We start from the raw sequence: 15390 nt of genomic DNA, 5'->3' as shown, positions 1-15390 counted from the left end.
TGTCTGTAAGCGCATCCGATTTCAGTTCCAGAGCGTTTCACCCGATGAGTCCTTCATACTTAGTCATTTTTTGCAAAATTTCTGACTTTTTGAAAATTTCACTTTTTTGTGAAAATCTCCGCTAAATGAGGTTATAGTATGTTAGAGGGGATCCCAGGAGGGCTCCAAATGTGTGGGTAAAATAAATATCCCTTGGGGGAAATTTGAAAAAAAGTTGAAAAATTTTTTTTTTCTGGACTTAGAAAATTTTCACACATGTCTCAGACTTCCAGAGAGGGGAGCATGTTAGTGCGCGCATCTGATTTCAGTTCCAGAGCGATTCACCCGATGAGTCCTTCATACTTAGTCGTTTTTTGCAAAATTTCTGACTTTTTGAAAATTTCACTTTTTTGTGAAAATCTCCGCTAAATGAGGTTATAGTATGTTAGAGGGCATCCCAGGAGGGCTCCAAATGTGTGGGTAAAATATATATCCCTTGGGGGGAAATTTGAAAAAAAGTTTTACAATTTTTTTTTTCTGGACTTAGAAAATTTTCACACATGTCTCAGACTTCCAGAGAGGGGAGCATGTTAGTGCGTGCATCTGATTTCAGTTCCAGAGCGATTCACCCGATGAGTCCTTCATACTTAGTCGTTTTTTGCAAAATTTCTGACTTTTTGAAAATTTCACTTTTTTGTGAAAATCTCCGCTAAATGAGGTTATAGTATGTTAGAGGGCATCCCAGGAGGGCTCCAAATGTTTGGGTAAAATAAATATCCCTTGGGGGAAATTTGAAAAAAAGTTGAATAATTTTTTTTTTCTGGACTTAGAAAATTTTCACACATGTCTCAGACTTCCAGAGAGGGGAGCATGTTAGTGCGCGCATCTGATTTCAGTTCCAGAGCGATTCACCCGATGAGTCCTTCATACTTAGTCGTTTTTTGCAAAATTTCTGACTTTTTGAAAATTTCACTTTTTTGTGAAAATCTCCGCTAAATGAGGTTATAGTATGTTAGAGGGCATCCCAGGAGGGCTCCAAATGTGTGGGTAAAATATATATCCCTTGGGGGGAAATTTGAAAAAAAGTTTTACAATTTTTTTTTTCTGGACTTAGAAAATTTTCACACATGTCTCAGACTTCCAGAGAGGGGAGCATGTCAGTGCGCACATCCGATTTCAGTTCCAGAGCGATTCACCCGATGAGTCCTTCATACTTAGTCGTTTTTTGCAAAATTTCTGACTTTTTGAAAATTTCACTTTTTTGTGAAAATCTCCGCTAAATGAGGTTATAGTATGTTAGAGGGCATCCCAGGAGGGCTCCAAATGTGTGGGTAAAATATATATCCCTTGGGGGGAAATTTGAAAAAAAGTTGAAAAAATTTTCTTTTCTGGACTTAGAAAATTTTCACACATGTGTCAGACTTCCAGAGAGGGGAGCATGTCTGTAAGCGCATTCGATTTCAGTTCCAGAGTGTTTCACCCGATGAGTCCTTCATACTTAGTCGTTTCTTGCAAAATTTCTGACTTTTTGAAAATTTCACTTTTTTGTGAAAATCTCCGCTAAATGAGGTTATAGTATGTTAGAGGGCATCCCAGGAGGGCTCCAAATGAGTGGGTAAAATATATATCCCTTGGGGGGAAATTTGAAAAAAAGTTTAAAAAATTTTTTTTCTGGACTTAGAAAATTTTCACACATGTCTCAGACTTCTAGAGAGGGGAGCATGTCTGTAAGCGCATCCGATTTGAGTTCCAGAGCGATTCACCCGATGAGTCCTTCATACTTAGTCGTTTTTTGCAAAATTTCTGACTTTTTGAAAATTTCACTTTTTTGTGAAAATCTCCGCTAAATGAGGTTATAGTATGTTAGAGGGCATCCCAGGAGGGCTCCAAATGTGTGGGTAAAATATATATCCCTTGGGGGGAAATTTGAAAAAAAGTTTAAAAATTTTTTTTTCTGGACTTAGAAAATTTTCACACATGTCTCAGACTTCTAGAGAGGGGAGCATGTCTGTAAGCGCATCCGATTTGAGTTCCAGAGCGATTCACCCGATGAGTCCTTCATACTTAGTCGTTTTTTGCAAAATTTCTGACTTTTTGAAAATTTCACTTTTTTGTGAAAATCTCCGCTAAATGAGGTTATAGTATGTTAGAGGGCATCCCAGGAGGGCTCCAAATGTGTGGGTAAAATAAATATCCCTTGGGGGAAATTTGAAAAAAAGTTGAAAAATTTTTTTTTTCTGGACTTAGAAAATTTTCACACATGTCTCAGACTTCCAGAGAGGGGAGCATGTTAGTGCGCGCATCTGATTTCAGTTCCAGAGCGATTCACCCGATGAGTCCTTCATACTTAGTCGTTTTTTGCAAAATTTCTGACTTTTTGAAAATTTCACTTTTTTGTGAAAATCTCCGCTAAATGAGGTTATAGTATGTTAGAGGGCATCCCAGGAGGGCTCCAAATGTGTGGGTAAAATATATATCCCTTGGGGGGAAATTTGAAAAAAAGTTGAAAAAATTTTCTTTTCTGGACTTAGAAAATTTTCACACATGTGTCAGACTTCCAGAGAGGGGAGCATGTCTGTAAGCGCATTCGATTTCAGTTCCAGAGTGTTTCACCCGATGAGTCCTTCATACTTAGTCGTTTCTTGCAAAATTTCTGACTTTTTGAAAATTTCACTTTTTTGTGAAAATCTCTGCTAAATGAGGTTATAGTATGTTAGAGGGCATCCCAGGAGGGCTCCACATGTGTGGGTAAAATATATATCCCTTGTGGGGAAATTTGAAAAAAAGTTAAAAATTATTTTTTTTCTGGACTTAGAAAATTTTCACACATGTCTCAGACTTCCAGAGAGGGGAGCATGTTAGTGCGCGCATCTGATTTCAGTTCCAGAGCGATTCACCCGATGAGTCCTTCATACTTAGTCGTTTTTTGCAAAATTTCTGACTTTTTGAAAATTTCACTTTTTTGTGAAAATCTCCGCTAAATGAGGTTATAGTATGTTAGAGGGCATCCCAGGAGGGCTCCAAATGTGTGGGTAAAATATATATCCCTTGGGGGGAAATTTGAAAAAAAGTTTAAAAATTTTTTTTTTCTGGACTTAGAAAATTTTCACACATGTCTCAGACTTCTAGAGAGGGGAGCATGTCTGTAAGCGCATCCGATTTGAGTTCCAGAGCGATTCACCCGATGAGTCCTTCATACTTAGTCGTTTTTTGCAAAATTTCTGACTTTTTGAAAATTTCACTTTTTTGTGAAAATCTCCGCTAAATGAGGTTATAGTATGTTAGAGGGCATCCCAGGAGGGCTCCAAATGTGTGGGTAAAATAAATATCCCTTGGGGGAAATTTGAAAAAAAGTTGAAAAATTTTTTTTTTCTGGACTTAGAAAATTTTCACACATGTCTCAGACTTCCAGAGAGGGGAGCATGTTAGTGCGCGCATCTGATTTCAGTTCCAGAGCGATTCACCCGATGAGTCCTTCATACTTAGTCGTTTTTTGCAAAATTTCTGACTTTTTGAAAATTTCACTTTTTTGTGAAAATCTCCGCTAAATGAGGTTATAGTATGTTAGAGGGCATCCCAGGAGGGCTCCAAATGTGTGGGTAAAATATATATCCCTTGGGGGGAAATTTGAAAAAAAGTTGAAAAAATTTTCTTTTCTGGACTTAGAAAATTTTCACACATGTGTCAGACTTCCAGAGAGGGGAGCATGTCTGTAAGCGCATTCGATTTCAGTTCCAGAGTGTTTCACCCGATGAGTCCTTCATACTTAGTCGTTTCTTGCAAAATTTCTGACTTTTTGAAAATTTCACTTTTTTGTGAAAATCTCCGCTAAATGAGGTTATAGTATGTTAGAGGGCATCCCAGGAGGGCTCCAAATGTGTGGGTAAAATATATATCCCTTGGGGGGAAATTTGAAAAAAAGTTGAAAAATTTTTTTTTCTGGACTTAGAAAATTTTCACACATGTCTCAGACTTCCAGAGAGGGGATCATGTCTGTAAGCGCATCCGATTTCAGTTCCAGAGCGTTTCACCCGATGAGTCCTTCATACTTAGTCGTTTTTTGGAAAAATTTTCACTTTTTGAAAATTTCACTTTTTTTGTGAAAATCTCTGCTAAATGAGGTTATAGTATGTTAGAGGGCATCCCAGGAGGGCTCCACATGTGTGGGTAAAATATATATCCCTTGTGGGGAAATTTGAAAAAAAGTTAAAAATTATTTTTTTTCTGGACTTAGAAAATTTTCACACATGTCTCAGACTTCCAGAGAGGGGAGCATGTTAGTGCGCGCATCTGATTTCAGTTCCAGAGCGATTCACCCGATGAGTCCTTCATACTTAGTCGTTTTTTGCAAAATTTCTGACTTTTTGAAAATTTCACTTTTTTGTGAAAATCTCCGCTAAATGAGGTTATAGTATGTTAGAGGGCATCCCAGGAGGGCTCCAAATGTGTGGGTAAAATATATATCCCTTGGGGGAAATTTGAAAAAAAGTTTAAAAATTTTTTTTTTCTGGACTTAGAAAATTTTCACACATGTCTCAGACTTCTAGAGAGGGGAGCATGTCTGTAAGCGCATCCGATTTGAGTTCCAGAGCGATTCACCCGATGAGTCCTTCATACTTAGTCGTTTATTGCAAAATTTCTGACTTTTTGAAAATTTCACTTTTTTGTGAAAATCTCCGCTAAATGAGGTTATAGTATGTTAGAGGGCATCCCAGGAGGGCTCCAAATGTGTGGGTAAAATATATATCCCTTGGGGGGAAATTTGAAAAAAAGTTGAAAAATTTTTTTTTCTGGACTTAGAAAATTTTCACACATGTCTCAGACTTCCAGAGAGGGGATCATGTCTGTAAGCGCATTCGATTTCAGTTCCAGAGTGTTTCACCCGATGAGTCCTTCATACTTAGTCGTTTCTTGCAAAATTTCTGACTTTTTGAAAATTTCACTTTTTTGTGAAAATCTCTGCTAAATGAGGTTATAGTATGTTAGAGGGCATCCCAGGAGGGCTCCACATGTGTGGGTAAAATATATATCCCTTGTGGGGAAATTTGAAAAAAAGTTAAAAATTATTTTTTTTCTGGACTTAGAAAATTTTCACACATGTCTCAGACTTCCAGAGAGGGGAGCATGTCAGTGCGCACATCCGATTTCAGTTCCAGAGCGATTCACCCGATGAGTCCTTCATACTTAGTCGTTTTTTGCAAAATTTCTGACTTTTTGAAAATTTCACTTTTTTGTGAAAATCTCCGCTAAATGAGGTTATAGTATGTTAGAGGGCATCCCAGGAGGGCTCCAAATGTGTGGGTAAAATATATATCCCTTGGGGGGAAATTTGAAAAAAAGTTGAAAAAATTTTCTTTTCTGGACTTAGAAAATTTTCACACATGTGTCAGACTTCCAGAGAGGGGAGCATGTCTGTAAGCGCATTCGATTTCAGTTCCAGAGTGTTTCACCCGATGAGTCCTTCATACTTAGTCGTTTCTTGCAAAATTTCTGACTTTTTGAAAATTTCACTTTTTTGTGAAAATCTCTGCTAAATGAGGTTATAGTATGTTAGAGGGCATCCCAGGAGGGCTCCACATGTGTGGGTAAAATATATATCCCTTGTGGGGAAATTTGAAAAAAAGTTAAAAATTATTTTTTTTCTGGACTTAGAAAATTTTCACACATGTCTCAGACTTCCAGAGAGGGGAGCATGTTAGTGCGCGCATCTGATTTCAGTTCCAGAGCGATTCACCCGATGAGTCCTTCATACTTAGTCGTTTTTTGCAAAATTTCTGACTTTTTGAAAATTTCACTTTTTTGTGAAAATCTCCGCTAAATGAGGTTATAGTATGTTAGAGGGCATCCCAGGAGGGCTCCAAATGTGTGGGTAAAATAAATATCCCTTGGGGGAAATTTGAAAAAAAGTTGAAAAATTTTTTTTTTCTGGACTTAGAAAATTTTCACACATGTCTCAGACTTCCAGAGAGGGGAGCATGTTAGTGCGCGCATCTGATTTCAGTTCCAGAGCGATTCACCCGATGAGTCCTTCATACTTAGTCGTTTTTTGCAAAATTTCTGACTTTTTGAAAATTTCACTTTTTTGTGAAAATCTCCGCTAAATGAGGTTATAGTATGTTAGAGGGCATCCCAGGAGGGCTCCAAATGTGTGGGTAAAATATATATCCCTTGGGGGGAAATTTGAAAAAAAGTTGAAAAAATTTTCTTTTCTGGACTTAGAAAATTTTCACACATGTGTCAGACTTCCAGAGAGGGGAGCATGTCTGTAAGCGCATTCGATTTCAGTTCCAGAGTGTTTCACCCGATGAGTCCTTCATACTTAGTCGTTTCTTGCAAAATTTCTGACTTTTTGAAAATTTCACTTTTTTGTGAAAATCTCTGCTAAATGAGGTTATAGTATGTTAGAGGGCATCCCAGGAGGGCTCCACATGTGTGGGTAAAATATATATCCCTTGTGGGGAAATTTGAAAAAAAGTTAAAAATTATTTTTTTTCTGGACTTAGAAAATTTTCACACATGTCTCAGACTTCCAGAGAGGGGAGCATGTTAGTGCGCGCATCTGATTTCAGTTCCAGAGCGATTCACCCGATGAGTCCTTCATACTTAGTCGTTTTTTGCAAAATTTCTGACTTTTTGAAAATTTCACTTTTTTGTGAAAATCTCCGCTAAATGAGGTTATAGTATGTTAGAGGGCATCCCAGGAGGGCTCCAAATGTGTGGGTAAAATATATATCCCTTGGGGGGAAATTTGAAAAAAAGTTTAAAAATTTTTTTTTTCTGGACTTAGAAAATTTTCACACATGTCTCAGACTTCTAGAGAGGGGAGCATGTCTGTAAGCGCATCCGATTTGAGTTCCAGAGCGATTCACCCGATGAGTCCTTCATACTTAGTCGTTTTTTGCAAAATTTCTGACTTTTTGAAAATTTCACTTTTTTGTGAAAATCTCCGCTAAATGAGGTTATAGTATGTTAGAGGGCATCCCAGGAGGGCTCCAAATGTGTGGGTAAAATAAATATCCCTTGGGGGAAATTTGAAAAAAAGTTGAAAAATTTTTTTTTTCTGGACTTAGAAAATTTTCACACATGTCTCAGACTTCCAGAGAGGGGAGCATGTTAGTGCGCGCATCTGATTTCAGTTCCAGAGCGATTCACCCGATGAGTCCTTCATACTTAGTCGTTTTTTGCAAAATTTCTGACTTTTTGAAAATTTCACTTTTTTGTGAAAATCTCCGCTAAATGAGGTTATAGTATGTTAGAGGGCATCCCAGGAGGGCTCCAAATGTGTGGGTAAAATATATATCCCTTGGGGGGAAATTTGAAAAAAAGTTGAAAAAATTTTCTTTTCTGGACTTAGAAAATTTTCACACATGTGTCAGACTTCCAGAGAGGGGAGCATGTCTGTAAGCGCATTCGATTTCAGTTCCAGAGTGTTTCACCCGATGAGTCCTTCATACTTAGTCGTTTCTTGCAAAATTTCTGACTTTTTGAAAATTTCACTTTTTTGTGAAAATCTCCGCTAAATGAGGTTATAGTATGTTAGACGGCATCCCAGGAGGGCTCCAAATGTGTGGGTAAAATATATATCCCTTGGGGGGAAATTTGAAAAAAAGTTGAAAAATTTTTTTTTCTGGACTTAGAAAATTTTCACACATGTCTCAGACTTCCAGAGAGGGGATCATGTCTGTAAGCGCATCCGATTTCAGTTCCAGAGCGTTTCACCCGATGAGTCCTTCATACTTAGTCGTTTTTTGGAAAAATTTTCACTTTTTGAAAATTTCACTTTTTTGTGAAAATCTCTGCTAAATGAGGTTATAGTATGTTAGAGGGCATCCCAGGAGGGCTCCACATGTGTGGGTAAAATATATATCCCTTGTGGGGAAATTTGAAAAAAAGTTAAAAATTATTTTTTTTCTGGACTTAGAAAATTTTCACACATGTCTCAGACTTCCAGAGAGGGGAGCATGTTAGTGCGCGCATCTGATTTCAGTTCCAGAGCGATTCACCCGATGAGTCCTTCATACTTAGTCGTTTTTTGCAAAATTTCTGACTTTTTGAAAATTTCACTTTTTTGTGAAAATCTCCGCTAAATGAGGTTATAGTATGTTAGAGGGCATCCCAGGAGGGCTCCAAATGTGTGGGTAAAATATATATCCCTTGGGGGGAAATTTGAAAAAAAGTTGAAAAAATTTTCTTTTCTGGACTTAGAAAATTTTCACACATGTGTCAGACTTCCAGAGAGGGGAGCATGTCTGTAAGCGCATTCGATTTCAGTTCCAGAGTGTTTCACCCGATGAGTCCTTCATACTTAGTCGTTTCTTGCAAAATTTCTGACTTTTTGAAAATTTCACTTTTTTGTGAAAATCTCTGCTAAATGAGGTTATAGTATGTTAGAGGGCATCCCAGGAGGGCTCCACATGTGTGGGTAAAATATATATCCCTTGTGGGGAAATTTGAAAAAAAGTTAAAAATTATTTTTTTTCTGGACTTAGAAAATTTTCACACATGTCTCAGACTTCCAGAGAGGGGAGCATGTTAGTGCGCGCATCTGATTTCAGTTCCAGAGCGATTCACCCGATGAGTCCTTCATACTTAGTCGTTTTTTGCAAAATTTCTGACTTTTTGAAAATTTCACTTTTCTGTGAAAATCTCCGCTAAATGAGGTTATAGTATGTTAGAGGGCATCCCAGGAGGGCTCCAAATGTGTGGGTAAAATATATATCCCTTGGGGGGAAATTTGAAAAAAAGTTTAAAAATTTTTTTTTTCTGGACTTAGAAAATTTTCACACATGTCTCAGACTTCTAGAGAGGGGAGCATGTCTGTAAGCGCATCCGATTTGAGTTCCAGAGCGATTCACCCGATGAGTCCTTCATACTTAGTCGTTTTTTGCAAAATTTCTGACTTTTTGAAAATTTCACTTTTTTGTGAAAATCTCCGCTAAATGAGGTTATAGTATGTTAGAGGGCATCCCAGGAGGGCTCCAAATGTGTGGGTAAAATAAATATCCCTTGGGGGAAATTTGAAAAAAAGTTGAAAAATTTTTTTTTTCTGGACTTAGAAAATTTTCACACATGTCTCAGACTTCCAGAGAGGGGAGCATGTTAGTGCGCGCATCTGATTTCAGTTCCAGAGCGATTCACCCGATGAGTCCTTCATACTTAGTCGTTTTTTGCAAAATTTCTGACTTTTTGAAAATTTCACTTTTTTGTGAAAATCTCCGCTAAATGAGGTTATAGTATGTTAGAGGGCATCCCAGGAGGGCTCCAAATGTGTGGGTAAAATATATATCCCTTGGGGGGAAATTTGAAAAAAAGTTGAAAAAATTTTCTTTTCTGGACTTAGAAAATTTTCACACATGTGTCAGACTTCCAGAGAGGGGAGCATGTCTGTAAGCGCATTCGATTTCAGTTCCAGAGTGTTTCACCCGATGAGTCCTTCATACTTAGTCGTTTCTTGCAAAATTTCTGACTTTTTGAAAATTTCACTTTTTTGTGAAAATCTCCGCTAAATGAGGTTATAGTATGTTAGAGGGCATCCCAGGAGGGCTCCAAATGTGTGGGTAAAATATATATCCCTTGGGGGGAAATTTGAAAAAAAGTTGAAAAATTTTTTTTTCTGGACTTAGAAAATTTTCACACATGTCTCAGACTTCCAGAGAGGGGATCATGTCTGTAAGCGCATCCGATTTCAGTTCCAGAGCGTTTCACCCGATGAGTCCTTCATACTTAGTCGTTTTTTGGAAAAATTTTCACTTTTTGAAAATTTCACTTTTTTGTGAAAATCTCTGCTAAATGAGGTTATAGTATGTTAGAGGGCATCCCAGGAGGGCTCCACATGTGTGGGTAAAATATATATCCCTTGTGGGGAAATTTGAAAAAAAGTTAAAAATTATTTTTTTTCTGGACTTAGAAAATTTTCACACATGTCTCAGACTTCCAGAGAGGGGAGCATGTTAGTGCGCGCATCTGATTTCAGTTCCAGAGCGATTCACCCGATGAGTCCTTCATACTTAGTCGTTTTTTGCAAAATTTCTGACTTTTTGAAAATTTCACTTTTTTGTGAAAATCTCCGCTAAATGAGGTTATAGTATGTTAGAGGGCATCCCAGGAGGGCTCCAAATGTGTGGGTAAAATATATATCCCTTGGGGGGAAATTTGAAAAAAAGTTTAAAAATTTTTTTTTTCTGGACTTAGAAAATTTTCACACATGTCTCAGACTTCTAGAGAGGGGAGCATGTCTGTAAGCGCATCCGATTTGAGTTCCAGAGCGATTCACCCGATGAGTCCTTCATACTTAGTCGTTTATTGCAAAATTTCTGACTTTTTGAAAATTTCACTTTTTTGTGAAAATCTCCGCTAAATGAGGTTATAGTATGTTAGAGGGCATCCCAGGAGGGCTCCAAATGTGTGGGTAAAATATATATCCCTTGGGGGGAAATTTGAAAAAAAGTTGAAAAATTTTTTTTTCTGGACTTAGAAAATTTTCACACATGTCTCAGACTTCCAGAGAGGGGATCATGTCTGTAAGCGCATTCGATTTCAGTTCCAGAGTGTTTCACCCGATGAGTCCTTCATACTTAGTCGTTTCTTGCAAAATTTCTGACTTTTTGAAAATTTCACTTTTTTGTGAAAATCTCTGCTAAATGAGGTTATAGTATGTTAGAGGGCATCCCAGGAGGGCTCCACATGTGTGGGTAAAATATATATCCCTTGTGGGGAAATTTGAAAAAAAGTTAAAAATTATTTTTTTTCTGGACTTAGAAAATTTTCACACATGTCTCAGACTTCCAGAGAGGGGAGCATGTCAGTGCGCACATCCGATTTCAGTTCCAGAGCGATTCACCCGATGAGTCCTTCATACTTAGTCGTTTTTTGCAAAATTTCTGACTTTTTGAAAATTTCACTTTTTTGTGAAAATCTCCGCTAAATGAGGTTATAGTATGTTAGAGGGCATCCCAGGAGGGCTCCAAATGTGTGGGTAAAATATATATCCCTTGGGGGGAAATTTGAAAAAAAGTTGAAAAAATTTTCTTTTCTGGACTTAGAAAATTTTCACACATGTGTCAGACTTCCAGAGAAGGGAGCATGTCTGTAAGCGCATTCGATTTCAGTTCCAGAGTGTTTCACCCGATGAGTCCTTCATACTTAGTCGTTTCTTGCAAAATTTCTGACTTTTTGAAAATTTCACTTTTTTGTGAAAATCTCTGCTAAATGAGGTTATAGTATGTTAGAGGGCATCCCAGGAGGGCTCCACATGTGTGGGTAAAATATATATCCCTTGTGGGGAAATTTGAAAAAAAGTTAAAAATTATTTTTTTTCTGGACTTAGAAAATTTTCACACATGTCTCAGACTTCCAGAGAGGGGAGCATGTTAGTGCGCGCATCTGATTTCAGTTCCAGAGCGATTCACCCGATGAGTCCTTCATACTTAGTCGTTTTTTGCAAAATTTCTGACTTTTTGAAAATTTCACTTTTTTGTGAAAATCTCCGCTAAATGAGGTTATAGTATGTTAGAGGGCATCCCAGGAGGGCTCCAAATGTGTGGGTAAAATAAATATCCCTTGGGGGAAATTTGAAAAAAAGTTGAAAAATTTTTTTTTTCTGGACTTAGAAAATTTTCACACATGTCTCAGACTTCCAGAGAGGGGAGCATGTTAGTGCGCGCATCTGATTTCAGTTCCAGAGCGATTCACCCGATGAGTCCTTCATACTTAGTCGTTTTTTGCAAAATTTCTGACTTTTTGAAAATTTCACTTTTTTGTGAAAATCTCCGCTAAATGAGGTTATAGTATGTTAGAGGGCATCCCAGGAGGGCTCCAAATGTGTGGGTAAAATATATATCCCTTGGGGGGAAATTTGAAAAAAAGTTGAAAAAATTTTCTTTTCTGGACTTAGAAAATTTTCACACATGTGTCAGACTTCCAGAGAGGGGAGCATGTCTGTAAGCGCATTCGATTTCAGTTCCAGAGTGTTTCACCCGATGAGTCCTTCATACTTAGTCGTTTCTTGCAAAATTTCTGACTTTTTGAAAATTTCACTTTTTTGTGAAAATCTCTGCTAAATGAGGTTATAGTATGTTAGAGGGCATCCCAGGAGGGCTCCACATGTGTGGGTAAAATATATATCCCTTGTGGGGAAATTTGAAAAAAAGTTAAAAATTATTTTTTTTCTGGACTTAGAAAATTTTCACACATGTCTCAGACTTCCAGAGAGGGGAGCATGTTAGTGCGCGCATCTGATTTCAGTTCCAGAGCGATTCACCCGATGAGTCCTTCATACTTAGTCGTTTTTTGCAAAATTTCTGACTTTTTGAAAATTTCACTTTTTTGTGAAAATCTCCGCTAAATGAGGTTATAGTATGTTAGAGGGCATCCCAGGAGGGCTCCAAATGTGTGGGTAAAATATATATCCCTTGGGGGGAAATTTGAAAAAAAGTTTAAAAATTTTTTTTTTCTGGACTTAGAAAATTTTCACACATGTCTCAGACTTCTAGAGAGGGGAGCATGTCTGTAAGCGCATCCGATTTGAGTTCCAGAGCGATTCACCCGATGAGTCCTTCATACTTAGTCGTTTTTTGGAAAAATTTTCACTTTTTGAAAATTTCACTTTTTTGTGAAAATCTCTGCTAAATGAGGTTATAGTATGTTAGAGGGCATCCCAGGAGGGCTCCACATGTGTGGGTAAAATATATATCCCTTGTGGGGAAATTTGAAAAAAAGTTAAAAATTATTTTTTTTCTGGACTTAGAAAATTTTCACACATGTCTCAGACTTCCAGAGAGGGGAGCATGTTAGTGCGCGCATCTGATTTCAGTTCCAGAGCGATTCACCCGATGAGTCCTTCATACTTAGTCGTTTTTTGCAAAATTTCTGACTTTTTGAAAATTTCACTTTTTTGTGAAAATCTCCGCTAAATGAGGTTATAGTATGTTAGAGGGCATCCCAGGAGGGCTCCAAATGTGTGGGTAAAATATATATCCCTTGGGGGGAAATTTGAAAAAAAGTTTAAAAATTTTTTTTTTCTGGACTTAGAAAATTTTCACACATGTCTCAGACTTCTAGAGAGGGGAGCATGTCTGTAAGCGCATCCGATTTGAGTTCCAGAGCGATTCACCCGATGAGTCCTTCATACTTAGTCGTTTATTGCAAAATTTCTGACTTTTTGAAAATTTCACTTTTTTGTGAAAATCTCCGCTAAATGAGGTTATAGTATGTTAGAGGGCATCCCAGGAGGGCTCCAAATGTGTGGGTAAAATATATATCCCTTGGGGGGAAATTTGAAAAAAAGTTGAAAAATTTTTTTTTCTGGACTTAGAAAATTTTCACACATGTCTCAGACTTCCAGAGAGGGGATCATGTCTGTAAGCGCATTCGATTTCAGTTCCAGAGTGTTTCACCCGATGAGTCCTTCATACTTAGTCGTTTCTTGCAAAATTTCTGACTTTTTGAAAATTTCACTTTTTTGTGAAAATCTCTGCTAAATGAGGTTATAGTATGTTAGAGGGCATCCCAGGAGGGCTCCACATGTGTGGGTAAAATATATATCCCTTGTGGGGAAATTTGAAAAAAAGTTAAAAATTATTTTTTTTCTGGACTTAGAAAATTTTCACACATGTCTCAGACTTCCAGAGAGGGGAGCATGTCAGTGCGCACATCCGATTTCAGTTCCAGAGCGATTCACCCGATGAGTCCTTCATACTTAGTCGTTTTTTGCAAAATTTCTGACTTTTTGAAAATTTCACTTTTTTGTGAAAATCTCCGCTAAATGAGGTTATAGTATGTTAGAGGGCATCCCAGGAGGGCTCCAAATGTGTGGGTAAAATATATATCCCTTGGGGGGAAATTTGAAAAAAAGTTGAAAAAATTTTCTTTTCTGGACTTAGAAAATTTTCACACATGTGTCAGACTTCCAGAGAGGGGAGCATGTCTGTAAGCGCATTCGATTTCAGTTCCAGAGTGTTTCACCCGATGAGTCCTTCATACTTAGTCGTTTCTTGCAAAATTTCTGACTTTTTGAAAATTTCACTTTTTTGTGAAAATCTCTGCTAAATGAGGTTATAGTATGTTAGAGGGCATCCCAGGAGGGCTCCACATGTGTGGGTAAAATATATATCCCTTGTGGGGAAATTTGAAAAAAAGTTAAAAATTATTTTTTTTCTGGACTTAGAAAATTTTCACACATGTCTCAGACTTCCAGAGAGGGGAGCATGTTAGTGCGCGCATCTGATTTCAGTTCCAGAGCGATTCACCCGATGAGTCCTTCATACTTAGTCGTTTTTTGCAAAATTTCTGACTTTTTGAAAATTTCACTTTTTTGTGAAAATCTCCGCTAAATGAGGTTATAGTATGTTAGAGGGCATCCCAGGAGGGCTCCAAATGTGTGGGTAAAATATATATCCCTTGGGGGGAAATTTGAAAAAAAGTTTAAAAATTTTTTTTTTCTGGACTTAGAAAATTTTCACACATGTCTCAGACTTCTAGAGAGGGGAGCATGTCTGTAAGCGCATCCGATTTGAGTTCCAGAGCGATTCACCCGATGAGTCCTTCATACTTAGTCGTTTTTTGCAAAATTTCTGACTTTTTGAAAATTTCACTTTTTTGTGAAAATCTCCGCTAAATGAGGTTATAGTATGTTAGAGGGCATCCCAGGAGGGCTCCAAATGTGTGGGTAAAATAAATATCCCTTGGGGGAAATTTGAAAAAAAGTTGAAAAATTTTTTTTTTCTGGACTTAGAAAATTTTCACACATGTCTCAGACTTCCAGAGAGGGGAGCATGTTAGTGCGCGCATCTGATTTCAGTTCCAGAGCGATTCACCCGATGAGTCCTTCATACTTAGTCGTTTTTTGCAAAATTTCTGACTTTTTGAAAATTTCACTTTTTTGTGAAAATCTCCGCTAAATGAGGTTATAGTATGTTAGAGGGCATCCCAGGAGGGCTCCAAATGTGTGGGTAAAATATATATCCCTTGGGGGGAAATTTGAAAAAAAGTTGAAAAAATTTTCTTTTCTGGACTTAGAAAATTTTCACACATGTGTCAGACTTCCAGAGAGGGGAGCATGTCTGTAAGCGCATTCGATTTCAGTTCCAGAGTGTTTCACCCGATGAGTCCTTCATACTTAGTCGTTTCTTGCAAAATTTCTGACTTTTTGAAAATTTCACTTTTTTGTGAAAATCTCCGCTAAATGAGGTTATAGTATGTTAGAGGGCATCCCAGGAGGGCTCCAAATGTGTGGGTAAAATATATATCCCTTGGGGGGAAATTTGAAAAAAAGTTGAAAAATTTTTTTTTCTGGACTTAGAAAATTTTCACACATGTCTCAGACTTCCAGAGAGGGGATCATGTCTGTAAGCGCATCCGATTTCAGTTCCAGAGCGTTTCACCCGATGAGTCCTTCATACTTAGTCGTTTTTT

The sequence above is a fragment of the Phyllobates terribilis genome, unplaced genomic scaffold (assembly GCF_046119375.1).
Source record: "Phyllobates terribilis strain yellow unplaced genomic scaffold, ASM4611937v1 Scaffold_109__1_contigs__length_5621821, whole genome shotgun sequence".
NCBI classification, from domain to species: Eukaryota; Metazoa; Chordata; class Amphibia; order Anura; family Dendrobatidae; genus Phyllobates; species Phyllobates terribilis.
This window is presented reverse-complemented; position numbering follows the sequence as displayed.